The sequence below is a fragment of the Hylobates moloch genome, unplaced genomic scaffold, assembly GCF_009828535.3.
Source record: "Hylobates moloch isolate HMO894 unplaced genomic scaffold, HMol_V3 SCAFFOLD_21, whole genome shotgun sequence".
In the NCBI taxonomy this organism is placed as follows: Eukaryota; Metazoa; Chordata; class Mammalia; order Primates; family Hylobatidae; genus Hylobates; species Hylobates moloch.
This window is the reverse complement of record NW_026652296.1, coordinates 23,159,455-23,172,841: the sequence shown is the minus strand read 5'-3', so window position 1 is coordinate 23,172,841 and position 13,387 is coordinate 23,159,455.

The following is a 13,387-nucleotide window of genomic DNA, read 5'->3' as shown; positions in this document are numbered from 1 at the left end:
GGAGGGAAGCAGAGGGCTATTTTTCCTCCTCTGGGCCAGGGATGCATGGAATGGCAGAGGTGGGGACTCCCAGCTATAGAGACTGGGAGGGCAGGTGAGTGGTGGGACTGATTAGGAAGAATAGCAACTGTCCCTTCACCCAGCCCATCCTTTAGTGGAGGTGGACATTCACCTATTTCCTCACACTTTTTTTTTTTTTTTTTGACAGAGTCTCCCTCTGTCTACCAGCCTGGGGTGCAGTGGTGTGATCATGACTCACTGCAACCTCCACCTCCTGGGTTCACACAATTCTCCTGCCTCAGCTTCCCGAGTAGCTGGGATTACAGGTGTGTGCCACTGCACCTGGCTAATTTTTGTATTTCTTTAGTAGAGATGGGTTTCACTATGTTGGCCAGGCTAGTCTCGAATTCCTGACCTCAGATGATCCATCTGCCTTGGCCTCACAAAGTGCTGGGATTACAGGCTTGAGCCATCACACCTGGCCCCCTCGCGCAGTGATTCCATGAAAATTTATGCAGAGCAGAGATCATTATGCTCATTCTGCTGATAAGAAAATTAAGACCCAGACAGGAAAAGGTATTTGTTTCCAGTCACATAGTTGCCAGGAAATAAAATGATAGTAGCTCAAATAGATTGAGCATTTACTCTGAGCCGGATCTATGCTAAATAGCTTGACTTGTTGCTTAGGTTGGGGGTCCCTGGAAGCAGATCTTGAGACAAAGTTTCCTGTGCAAGAGATTTATTACAAAGGTGTGCCCAGGTAAGGGGGAGAGGGGCTGCAGAACAGGGAAGGGGAGGAAGCCAGGCAAAGGTGTGAGTTCAGGCCATGCCCTAGCCTCAGCCTAATGGGATGTGGGTCTGGAGCACCCCAGAATTTGTCCCAGCTGGAAGCAAAAGATCCGGGCTTTCATACTCCTCTGTTAGTAATTGGCTGGGGGCCGTTCTCGGGGCACATTGACTCCCAGACCCCCAGGTCAAGCCTCTGAATAAGGATTTCTTTCTTCCTTCCTTCCTTCCTTCCTTCCTTCCTTCCTTCCTTCCTTTCTTTCTTTCTTTCTTTCTTTCTTTCTTTCTTTCTTTCTTTCTTTCTTTCTCCTTCTTCTCTGTCTTTCTTTCTTTCTTCTCTCCTTCCTTCCTGTGTCTCTTTCTCTTTCTTTCTTTCTTTCTTTTTCTCTTTCTTTCTTTCTTTCTTTCTCTCTCTTTCTCTCTCTCTTTCTTTCTTTTTTTGACACAGTTTCACTCTGTCACCCAGGTTGGAGTGCAGTGGTGCAATCTCAGCTCACTGCAACCTCTGTCTCCCAGGTTCAAGCGATTCTCCTGCCTCAGCCTCCCAAGTAGCTGGGATTACAGATGTGCACCACCACACCCTGCTAATTTTTGTATTATTAACAGAGATGGGATTTCACCATATTTGCCAGGCTGGTCTCGAACTCCTGACCTCAAGTGATCCATCCGTGTCGGCCTCCCAAAGTGCTGAGATTACAGGCATGAGCCACCATGCCCAGCCTGAATAAGGATTTCTTATTAGCATCCAAACACATTGGAGCTGGGCATCAATAATTGTATTAACTCAATTATTCCTCCCAGCAATGCTAAGTGGTATTATTATCACCCCCACTTTGTAGATGGGGAAAATGAGGCACAGAGAGATGGAGCTACCTGCCCAGCATCACACAGCTAGTGATTGTCAGAGCTGGGTGGAGCCTGGGCCAAACTGAGGCCTGTTCCCATTGTTCTCTTCTGGGAGGAAGGGAAATTGGTGACTGGAGGAGCAAGAGAAGATGGCCAGAGGCAGGGGAAGCTGTCAGGACCAGGGACAGCAACTGTTGGAAGAAGGGGGAAAGAGAGGGGAGGTTTTAAGAGACCTGTTTGGGCTGGGTGCAGTGGCTCACGCCTGTGATCTCACCATTTTGGGAGACTGAGTCAGGCGGATCACTTGAGGTCAGGAGTTCTAGACCAGCCTGGCTAACATGGCGAAACCCCGTCTCTACTAAAAATACAAAAATTAGCCAGGTGTGGTGGTAGGCACCTGTAATTACAGCTACTTGGGAGGCTGAGGCAGAAGAATCGCTTGAACCCAAGAGACAGAGGTTGCAGTGAGCTCAGATCGCACCACTGCACTCCAGCCTGGGCGGCAGAATGAGACTCTGTCTCAAAAAAAGAGAGATCTGTTTGGACAGAGGAAGGTAAATGAGAGAGAGGAGTAGGGAGGTGGGGGTATGGAGAAGAGGCTCACACAGCGCTCTCTTCCTCTCCCCCAAACATCCTAGTCCAGCCCTCTGAGCCTTAGTCTTTTTCTCTGTAAAATGGGGTGAATAGAGGTACCTGTTCCCTCATAGTGCTGTTGAGAGAATTAAATAAGAAAGTGCTTGTCAAGTGCATGTTCCGGGTGGCCCACTGTGAGGACTGACAGCCACAGCTGTTCCCTCTGCCTGGCCAAGAGGCACCAGCTGGGGTGCCAGATATGAGCTAAGTCTCTGGCCTGGGGGACGAGGGGCTGTTCTAGGGCTGAGTGTATGCTGGGGGAGAGGGCTGGGGTGAGCTGAGGTGGGGCAGTGGATTTGCTCCCAAGAGCCTGAGGGGAGCCATCAGTGTGCTTTCAGCTGGGAAAGTCATGACTGCAGTGTGGGGTGTGTGCTGGGGCCAGAGGGGCAGCAGAGAAATGTCAGGGTGGGGAGATGGTTGAGGTTGGGCGATGCTAACGTCCAGGCAGATGGAGGGTGGTGCGGCTGGGCTGGCACAGTGGCTGACACACATGGCTTGTGGGTGTGCAGCATAGTGTGTCCTGTGCATGGGCCTGCATGGGCAAGTGTGTGTGGTCTATCTGAGTGTGTGTCGTGTGTGTCTGTAGGGGCATCTGCGTGTCTGTGTAATGGTGCCTGTGTGTCTGGGAGTGAAGTTGAGGGCGTGCATTGTACTAGTGTGCCTACCATACTTGAGCGTGTTTGCAAATGTGTGCAGGTGTGTGTCTGGCCCAAACCCGGTAGGCTGGGGTGGCAGACGGGCTGAAGGCTTGGCAGTGGCCTGATGGACAGCCATGGAACCCCTTCCACCCCTCTCTCACAGGAGCTGACTCCCAGACCAAGGAGGAGGGCGGCTGGCACTGAGTCCGTCCTGTATCTGGAAGGATTGCCATGGCCCTGGCCATGGGGGAGGGCTCTTAGGACCTGGGGCAGGCTGGAGGAGTCAGGACTAAGAAGGGAGAAGGGTGGGTGAAGGCTGGGTGCAGACCTAGGAGAGGGCCACCTCCCTGGACCTCTGTTTCTGTGTCTGTGAAGTGGGCCTCGAAGAGTGGCCCCAAAAGATACAGCTGGGCAGATCCACCAATGTCCGCTGGCTCGAACCCTACCTTACACAGAGGCCCAAACTGGGCAATAACTTGATGAGTGTTGCCCAGCAAATCAGTGGCTACTTGGAGGGCAGACCCCAGCTTCCCATGGCCATCTGAGTCAGGGCCCTGGCAGGGATTCTGGAACACCAGCACTGGGCCTCCCTTCTCCAGGCAGCACCCAGCACAATACTCCAGCCTGGGGGACAGGACTGATAGATGCTGTCCCCTCACGTTCTGGCAGATTCCCAGGCATGACTTCAAAGCTCGAAACAGCATGGGAATCCCACTATCAGAGCTCACAGCCTGTCCATTCTGCAGGATTTCAAGGCCAAGGAACAGCTTTTCTGCCTATCATTCCGCCATTAAGGAGTCAGTCATTTGGCTATGTAAATCTTTCAAATGTTTCTTTTTTAAAATGTAGGTAATTTCAGAAAGTATTTTACTTTCCACCTTGGTTGTCAATTAAGATTGGGACCGGGGAGTTGAGTTGGACTCTCTATGGGTCCAGGTTACTGGGGGAGAGGTCCTGAGGTCAAGCTAGGACCTTGTACTTGCAGTGATGAGCCCTGCTTTGAGAGAAATGCCAGCCCCACCAGCCAATAAGATGGAGAGAGGGAGGAGGGTGGAGTATGTAAACCGAGGCACAAAAGCTGGGGCCAAAGCAAACATTTTATAATTGTTATTATTATTATTATTTGAGATGAAGTTTTGCTCTTGTTGCCCAGGCTGGGTGCAGTGGCACAATCTTGGCTTGATGCAACCTCCCCCTCCCGGGTTCAAGTGATTCTCCTGCCTCAGCCTCCCAAAAAGCTGAGATTACAGGTGTCTGCCACCACACCAGGAAATTTTTTGTATTTTTAGCAGAGACGGGGCTCTATCATGTTGACCAGGCTGGTCTTGAACTCCTGACCTCAGGTGATCCACCTGTCTTGGCCTCCCAAAGTGCTGGGATTACAGGCGTGAGCCACCACGCCTGGCTGCAAACACCTTATTAAAAGACACCTTAATTGAAGTTGAACACCCTAGTTAATAGCCATCATCTTCATTAACTGTTAACACCCTGGTTAACTGCAAACACCCTACTTAACAAAAAGCTTGCTTGTTGAACACCGTAGCATAGTTAACAGTGAACACTCTAGTTAACAGCAAACATTGTTCTTAACAGTTAACACTCTAGTAAACTGTGGACATGCTACTTAACACTTTGGTTGAGAGTGAACACGTTAGTCAACAGTGGAACACATCCTAGTTAACAGCTAACACCTTCATTAACAGTTAGCACCCTACTTCACAACAAGCCCTTTAGTTGACAGCCGGTCTTTGGCAGAAAATTAGGATGAGGCACTCACTGAGGGTTTTGGGAGAGGGAGGAAGCTCAGCCTCTGGCTCTGTCCCGAGGCCTGGCCCACCAGCCCCACAGCGCTACCTCCATGCAGTAGTGCCCTCCGCCCGCAGCTTCCCCGTCCTGCCCCACACCCCTGCTGGCTGCAGCTGTACTCTGCTCAGGAACCCAGGCTTACAGAGGGAAAGAGGAAACCACAGCTGGGATGTGAAATCTCAGCCTGAGTGTCCTGTGCTTCCCTGGAGGGGAGCTCAAGTTCCTCTTTTGTGTCAGAGATGAAAGTCTGAGCTAGAGTAGGTGGGGAGCTTGGAGTGATTTGTGTGTCTCTCTTTCCTCTCACCCTCCCTTCCTCCTTGCTCTTAGTCTCACTGTTAGCCCCCAGCTGGCTGTGTCTGGCTCCCATTTCTCCTCTATCTCGCACTCCAGCTGACCATCTTGTTTCTGGATCTTTCTCTTTGCTCATCATCTTTCCTCAAACTCTCTCTCTCTCTTTTTCTTTTTTTTTTCTTTTGAGACACAGCCTCTTTCTGTCACCCAGACCAGAGTGCAGTGGCGCAATCTCAGATCACTGCAGCCTCTGCCTCCCGGGTTCAAGTGATTCTCATGCCTCAGCCTCCTGAGTAGCTGGGACCACAGGTGTGCACCACCACGCCCGGCTAATTTTTGAATTTTTAGTAGAGATGGGGTTTCGCCATGTTGGTCAGGCTGGTCTCAAACTCCTGGCCTCAGGTGATCCACCTGCCTCGGCCTCCCAGAGTGCTGGATGTGAGCCACTGCACTGGGTCCTCAAACTCTCTTCCTCTGACTTTGTCAGTTTCTTCCCCCTACTCTGGTCTTTCCCACTCTTTGTCTCTGTCTCTCCCTCCCTCCTTCTCTTATCGTCCTCCAGATCTCTGCCCAAGCACCACCTTTTCCAAGAAGCCCTCCCTGACCCTCCAGGCCTGACTTATGTCCCTGTGTCCTCCTGGAAACCATGCTCCTTGCCTTCAGAGCCCCCACTTCTACTCGTAGTGAGTAATTACAAACCAGGGTCTGTCTCCCCACCAGCATGTGAGTTCCTTGTTTGCCTTGCTCACTGCTGTATCCTCAGTGCCTGGCATACAGTGAGTGCTTAATAGATGTTCCTGGTGTAATTGCCTTTCTCTCTGCCCCTTCTATTCTCTCTGCTTTGTCCTGGCTGCCCGGATGACCCTGCCAGAGGCTTCTCCACTTGTCTCTCATCCTGCTCTTCACTTACCCTGTCTCCACAGCTCTTGGTGGCCCAGGGTGGGCCTTGGCCTTCAGCCTGCTGCCCCAGGACCCTCACTGCTTCCGTAGTGGGAACCAGTGCCTGTCTGAGCCCCATCCTGACCCTGCTGGGAGGTACTTGTTATAACTGGTTAGAGAAAAGAATGATACAAAGAGAAAGGGATTTGCCATTCCAATCCCAGCCATCTCTGCTTGACATACCTTGTGACCCTGCACAAGTCACCTCATCTTTTGAGTTTCTCTTTCTCCATCTGTGAAATTGACTGGAGATCAGCAAAGACATTCCATGGGAACCTGCTTTGTAACCCATGAAGTGCCTTGTTGGTACCTGTGACTACCAGATGTTAGTACAACGTTTTCCTTCCCTCTCTGGGCACTGAGGCGCAAGAAATTCAATTTGCAGTCCCCAGGAGCCCAGGCTGGGGGGCTTGGGGTGCTGGGGCTCTTCAATGAGGGAAACTAGGGGAAGGACAAAGTTGATGTCTCAAACCAAATTCATTAATGTGTGCATCATTGAGCAGGGGTCCTCAACCCCCAGGCCACACAGCAGGAGGTGAGCAGGGGACAAGCAAGCAAAGCTTCATCTGTATTTACAGCTGCTCCCCATCACTCACATTACTGCCTGAGCTCCACCTCTTGTCAGATCAGCGGTGGCATTAGATTCTCACAGGAGGGCGAACACTATTGTGAACTGCGCATGCGAGGGATCTAGGCTGTGTGCTCCTTAAGAGACTCTAATGCCTGATGATCTGTCACTGTCTCCCATCACCCCTGGATGGGACCGTCTAGTTGTAGGAAAACAAGCTCAGGGCTCTTACTGATTCTACATTATGATGAGTTGTATATTTATTTCATTCTGTATTACAATATGATAAAAATAAAGTGCATGATAAATGTAATGTGCTTGAATCATCCGGGAATCATCCTGAAACCATCCTTCCCCCAACCCCACACCAGTCCTTGGAAAAATTATCTTCCGTGAAAGCTGTCCCTTGTGCCACAAAGATTGGGGACCACTGTTACTGAGCACCTATTATGTGCCAGGCACTGTTTAGGGCTCTAGGGCTATATCAGCAAACAAATTAGAACTCTGCTCCTAGTTCCTAATGCAGTCATTCCACCATCCATGACTTCAACAGATGCGCATTGAGCACCTACTGTGTGCTGGGCACAGTGGAGGCCTTGGAATGGAGAAGTGAATGAGACCTGCCCTCACAAGTGCATATTCAGTGCTCCATCTCTGTTCAGTGCTTAGTGCCTTTCCATGCTCCAATATTTTACCTTCGGCCTGCCCAACTAAAGTGACGAGAGCGATTGCAGATTAGGTGACTTGCTGAAGGTCATGCGTGCTGGAAATTGGAAGAGCTGAATCAAAACTCCGATCTGTTTGGTCTAGGGCCCTAATTCTTTGGGTACCTTGGGTTGTATCTATCCTCTGTTTACAAGTCTCTCTCTCTTTTTTTTTTTTTTTTTGTGAGATGGAGTCTCGCTCTGTCACCTAGGCTGGAGTGTAGTGGCACCATCTCGGCTCACTGCAACTTCCGCCTTCCAGGTTCAAGCAATTCTCCTGCCTCAGCCTCCCAAGTAGCTGAGATGTCAGGCATGTGCCACCACGCCTGACTAAGTTTTGTATTTTTAGTGGAGACGGGGTTTCACCATGTTGGCCAGGCTGGTCTCAAACTCCTGACCTCAGGTGATCCATCTGGCTTGGCCTCCCAAAGTGCTGGGATTACAGGCATGAGCCATCGCGCCTGGCCCCAAGTCTCATTTTCCCTGTCTGTACCCTGAGTGACCTTGGAGACCATCCAGCAATGTGGATCAGTGAGAGGAGTGCTGGGGCCTGTGAAGCCGGGGAAGGGGCACCCAGACTAACATCCCTTCTCCACTAGCGGCCAGGCCAGCTCAGCCTCTGTGCAACTTTCCCTGCTTCTGAGTCTGGAGGTCGTTCTTATTATTGGCTCCAAATGACTTTTGCATCCATTTATTTGCTGCATTTTGATTTTGCATTCAATTTCCGGTCCATTCATGGTGTCTGCGCTACCTAGGGGATGCAAAATTGAGGCAGCCAGGAGTGCAGTTTGGACACGTCTGACAGCCACTGCTCCTTGGAGGGAGGAACGCTTGACCGACTCCACAGTGGAAGGGCTGATGAGCAGGAGGCTGCCCCGCCACTGCCCCCTACTCCAGCCAGAATCTGCCAGATGGGCTTCCCACCCCGAAGCTGGCTTCTCCACTCCCCTGGCTCCAACACACGTATCTCAGCTGGTGAGATAGCCACTGGGAACCCAGCCAGTCCCTGGGGCCTGTAGGCAGGGCAGGCACTGGATTTCCCAAAGGATTTGAAATCCTGCAGGGCTGTGCGGGAGCATTTGGGCAGGGAGAGCAAGATTTGAGTCCCAGCTTGGTCCTGCCAACCTCTCTTCTTCACTCACCTTTAGTGGTGTTTTTTTTGTTTCATTTTGATTTGAGATGGAGTCTCACTCTGTCGCCCAGGCTGGAGTGCAGTGGCGTGATCTCGGCTCACTACAACCTCCGCCTTCTGGGTTCAAGTGATTCTCCTGCCTCAGCCTCCCGAGTAGCTGGGACTACAGGCATGCGCCACCACATCCGGCTAATTTTTGTATTTTTCGTAGAGACAGGGTTTGGCCATGTTGGCCAGGCTGGTCTCGAACTCCTGACTTCAGGTGATCCACACACCTTGGCCTCCCAAAGTGCTGGGATTACAGGTGTGAGCCACTGAGCCCAACCTAGTGGGGTCTTTCTAATAGACAATTTGACCTGGCAACTCTCCTGCTCAAGCCCCTTCCATTGCTCCCCACTCCCCTCAAGCTTGGGTACAAATTTCTGGCCTTCCAAGCCCTATCCACACGAGCCCCCTCTCTCAGTTCTTCCTAAGCTCCAGCATCTCCCAGTGGCTCCTATTTCCCCATGTTCACACCTTGGCAGAGGCTATTCCCTTTGCCCAAACCCTTTGCTATATTGTCCTTTAGGCAAACTCCTAGACACTCTCTGCAAATTGTGAGGATACCAGCTAGCCCTCTGCAACAGGTATTACACTTTGCACTTTATATGCCTTATTCACTTGGCACTCACAGCCCCTCTAAGAGAAATTCCCATTTGCAGATCTCCTGAAGTCAGCAAAGGCTCAGAGAAGTCAAGCAACTTGCCCTGGGTCACACAGTAGGATGGCAGTGCAGGCAGTGCAACTCCAGAGTCCATGCTTCTAACCTCAGAGCCTCAGAACCAGCTCAGAGCCCACCTCCTCAGAGCACTCCCAGCCACACAAATGCCAACCTCCTCCATCGCACCTCACTCCTGTTCTCAGCAGAGAGACCTCCCTCCTCATCTGGGGCTCCCATGGACCCAGGACGTTTTTGGTGATTACATTTCCACACTGCCTTTATTCCCTCATGTCTGGCTCTGTCATGAGATGCTGAGGCTGGTCCAAGACTGTGGCTGTGGGTTCCCAGTGCCCAGCATGGGGCTCGGCAAAAAGGATAAATGTAACTAAGATTGGTCTCATCGGGAGCCCCGCAGAGATGACAGAAGGAGCAAACGAAGTAAGAGATGTAAACAGGCTGGGTGCAGGGGCTCATGCCTATAATCCCATCACTTTGGAAGGTTGAAGTGGGAGGATCACTGAGCCCAGGAGACCAGCTTGGGCAACATAGTGAGACCCATTCCCTCTACAAAATATAAAAACTTAACCGGGTGTGGTGGCATGTTCCCATAGTCCCAGCTACTTGGGAGGCTGAGGTGGGAGGATCGCTTGAGCCCAGGAGGTCGAGGCTGCAGTGAGCTGAGATCGCGCCACTGCACTCAGCCTGGGCGAGACCCTGTCTCAAACAAACAACAAACAAAAAACCAAGCTGTAAACAGACCTTGTGTGGCTTTTGGGTTCAGGAGGTGGGGAGGTGTTATTACATGCAGAGGTGACGGGCTGCACAGCAGTGATCCGCAGTGTCTACACCATCTTCCCTCCACAAAGTCAAGATGGGGCGTCATCTCCTAAAGGGTCTCTGAAAGCACACCAACATTAGCCAGTTCAGTATCACTCCATTTCCCCCCGCCCCCCAATCCCCAGCCTTGGAGAGATTGGGGGAGAAGGAGGGTGCTTCTGGGGAGGAGGGGTCTCTGATGGAAGTCATATATCACAGTGGCAGCTGAGGCAGAGAGATGGGAGCGATTTTTTCTTTATGGTTTGCAGACAAATGTGGTGGACAGAAAATGGATGGCAGCCTTTGGCAGCGAGAGACCTGGGGCCTAGGGAGCAGCCATGCCTGCCCGGGCAGTGGGGATCACAGGCAACCACTCCCCACGGACCCCCGGCTCCCACCTGAATCTATTGTCTTGGGCAGAGGCAAGGGGGCAGCCCAGACGTGGGGAAGAGGCATTGAGGGGGCGTGGGAGGAGGGTATGTGTGAGGTGGCCTGGGTCTGTGCTGACTGTGCGACCAGGGCAAAGTCGGGCCCTCTGTGGGCCTCTGTTTCCCCTCTGGTACAGTGAGTTGTCAAGGCCAGCAGAATCTTGGGGAGGGATGTAGGTGGGCTTTTTCCCGGATCTCTTATCTTTAGCTGTCTCTTAGGGCCTGGGAGAGTCAGGAAAGTGGACGTAACTCTGGCAGAAGTCTCAGGAGCCCCAAAGCTACACATTTCCTGCTTCCAAATTATCCTTGAACCTAAAGGTTTGGGGAGCTTAGAATCTTAGAACCTGGAAAGCTTGTTTTCCTAGAAACCCAGATTCCTCAGCTCTGAATGCATTCAGTGTAACTTTCCACCCACACCCCAGGTGTGCAAGAAATGTAGCTTCCTTTGTTTTTAAATAACGCATCGAACTTGCATTTCAAGCTCCGTTCTGCCAGGATGGAAGAAACCCAGGCAGACTGGGCTTCCCTCTTTCATGGGGCTGGATGATACTGGGGGACTGCCACAGGTCATGGGAGAGGAGAGGTGACTCCTCAGTTGTCTGCCCATCAAGACATGCTGCCCCTTCTGACCCTCAGTGGCTGGTCACCATGGCGTGCCACTGTCCACAAGGCCGCTCTGGTCTTTTGAGTCTCTGTGATGCTCCCACACCATGCTGGGCACAGGGGCCTCTGCCAGGCCATATCAGAACTGTGGATCCAGACTGGGGCTCAGCTTGGAGTGGGGCACAGGCCACCGTTGCTCTCAGGTCCTCTAGATGTGGCTGTGGTTTCTGACATCACCCTCAGGCCTGGAGATGGGGTAGGACTCCTTTCTCCAAGGCCTGCAGGTTCAAGGGCTCTGGGTTTCCCTTCAACTCCTCTCCTGAAACCCAGCTGAGGGGACTGCATTGAGGATCCTAGGGGTGACTGGGAGCTGGGTCACATCTGTTAGAGAAAAAAATTATTCCCACCTGGTCAACATGGCAAAACCCTGTCTCTACTAAAAATTAGCTGGGCGTGGTGGCACATGCCTGTAATCCCAGCTACTTGGGAGGCTGAGGCTGGAGAATCACTTGAACCTGGGAGGCAGAGGTTGCAGTGAGCCGAGATTGTGTCACTGCATTGCAGCCTGGAAGACAGAGCTATCTAAAAAAACAACAAGCAAACAAAAAGACAAAACAAAACAACAAGAAAAACAGAAACATTTATTCAACGACACTTGTTGAAGAGTGGTAGGGTAGACTTTTTATTCAGGACCATGGCAATAGGGACCATTGCAATGGGATTTTGTGGTGGGGGAGAGAGAACAGGCTCAACTCCGAATACAGCATGGGCAAGTGGGAGTTTATGGCTAAGGAGCAGTGCAGGGGTCCGAGGATGGAAAATGACTGAGAGGAAGCATCAGGGGTGAGGGAGAATCTGACTCAACTGATCTAACAGGATTCTTGCTGAAGACAGGCCAGGGGGATCAGGCGTAATCTGGGGCGTGGTGGAGGGTGAACAGCCTGAATAGATATGGAGGATGATCAGATATTGAGGATGGGCGGTTCTTGCTAAACTGACTTAGGGTTTTTTTTTTTTTTTTTTTTTTTTGACACGGAGTCTCACTCTGTCGCCCAGGCTGGAGTGCAGTGGCGCGATCTCAGCTCACTGCAAGCTCCACCTCCTGGGTGCACGACATTCTCCTGCCTCAGCCTCTTCGGTAGCTGGGACTATAGGCACCCGCCACCACGCCTGGCTAATTTTTTGTATTTTTAGTAGAGACAGGGTTTCACCATATTAGCCAGGATGGTCTCAATCTCCTGACCTCGTGATCCGCCTGCCTTGGCCTCCCAAAGTGCTGGGATTACAGGCGTGAGCCACCGCGCCCAGCCGTAGGGTTCTTGCTAAAACTGGATTTTGTAAGAAAGTATGCAGATGGGCTTAGCAGAGTTTCGGGAGCCTGACTAAAGTTTGGTCAAGTGAAGAATCTCTGTTACTCTCTAGAGTTACTCTCAAAAAAATAAAAATAAAAATAAATAAAAATAAACATGATGGGTAGAGAGGCTACACACCCTGTTCCCTGAGAGCATTTGCTTTTTTTTTGAGATTGAGTCTTGCTCTGTCATCCAGGCTGGAGTGCAGTGGTGCAATCTTGGCTCACCGCAACCTCTGCCTCCTGGGTTCAAGCAATTCTCCCATCTCAGCCTCTTGAATAGCTGGGATTACAGGTGCGTGCCACCACATCTGGCTAATTTTTTTTTTTTTGTATTTTTAGTAGAGATGGAGTTTCACCATGTTGACCAGGCTGGTCTTGAACTCCTGACCTCAAGTGATCTGCCTGCCTTGGCCTCCCAAAGTGCTGAGATTACAGGCGTGAGCCACTACTCCTGGCCAAGCATTTTCTTTTCAGGGGTTGGGAGGAGAAAGAGAAAGGAATTGGGTTGGTGAGTGGTATATACAGGGGTATTCAACTGTATCTGTAACATTTTATTTATATATTTATATATTTTTATTAGTTATTATAAATTATATATAAATATACATATACATGTGTTTCTGTATGTAAGTTGTTTATAAGTTTTTAAAAGAGAAGCATGGCCTCCATATCCTTCTGAAGGTGACTTCTCTGTCTTCCTATTGCATTGCTACGATTCACATTTGTTGTTGCTTGTGGCTGTTGTTCATTCATTTTGACTGCTGGATAGCATTCCATTGTGGGAGGATATCGGAGGATGCAAGTCCCCAAGACCTCCGCGACACTGCTGGTGGAGTGCAAATTGATGCAACTACATTGGAAAACAATTTGGCAGTATCTCATGGAGGTGAATATTCAGCAATTCCACTCCCAGGTAAATACCCAAGAGAAACTCTTGCACACACACAGCAGCAGACACGACAAGAATACTTATAACAGTTCTGTCCAAAATAACAAAAACCTGGAAACAACCCAAATGCTCATCAACCCGAGAAGGAATGAATATGCTTGTTTGCTGACAAAATACATTTTAAAAAATAAATAAAAGGTAAGAACTGAAGCAAGTCAGGCATAATTCTAATATAAGTTAAAACTGGATCGTGG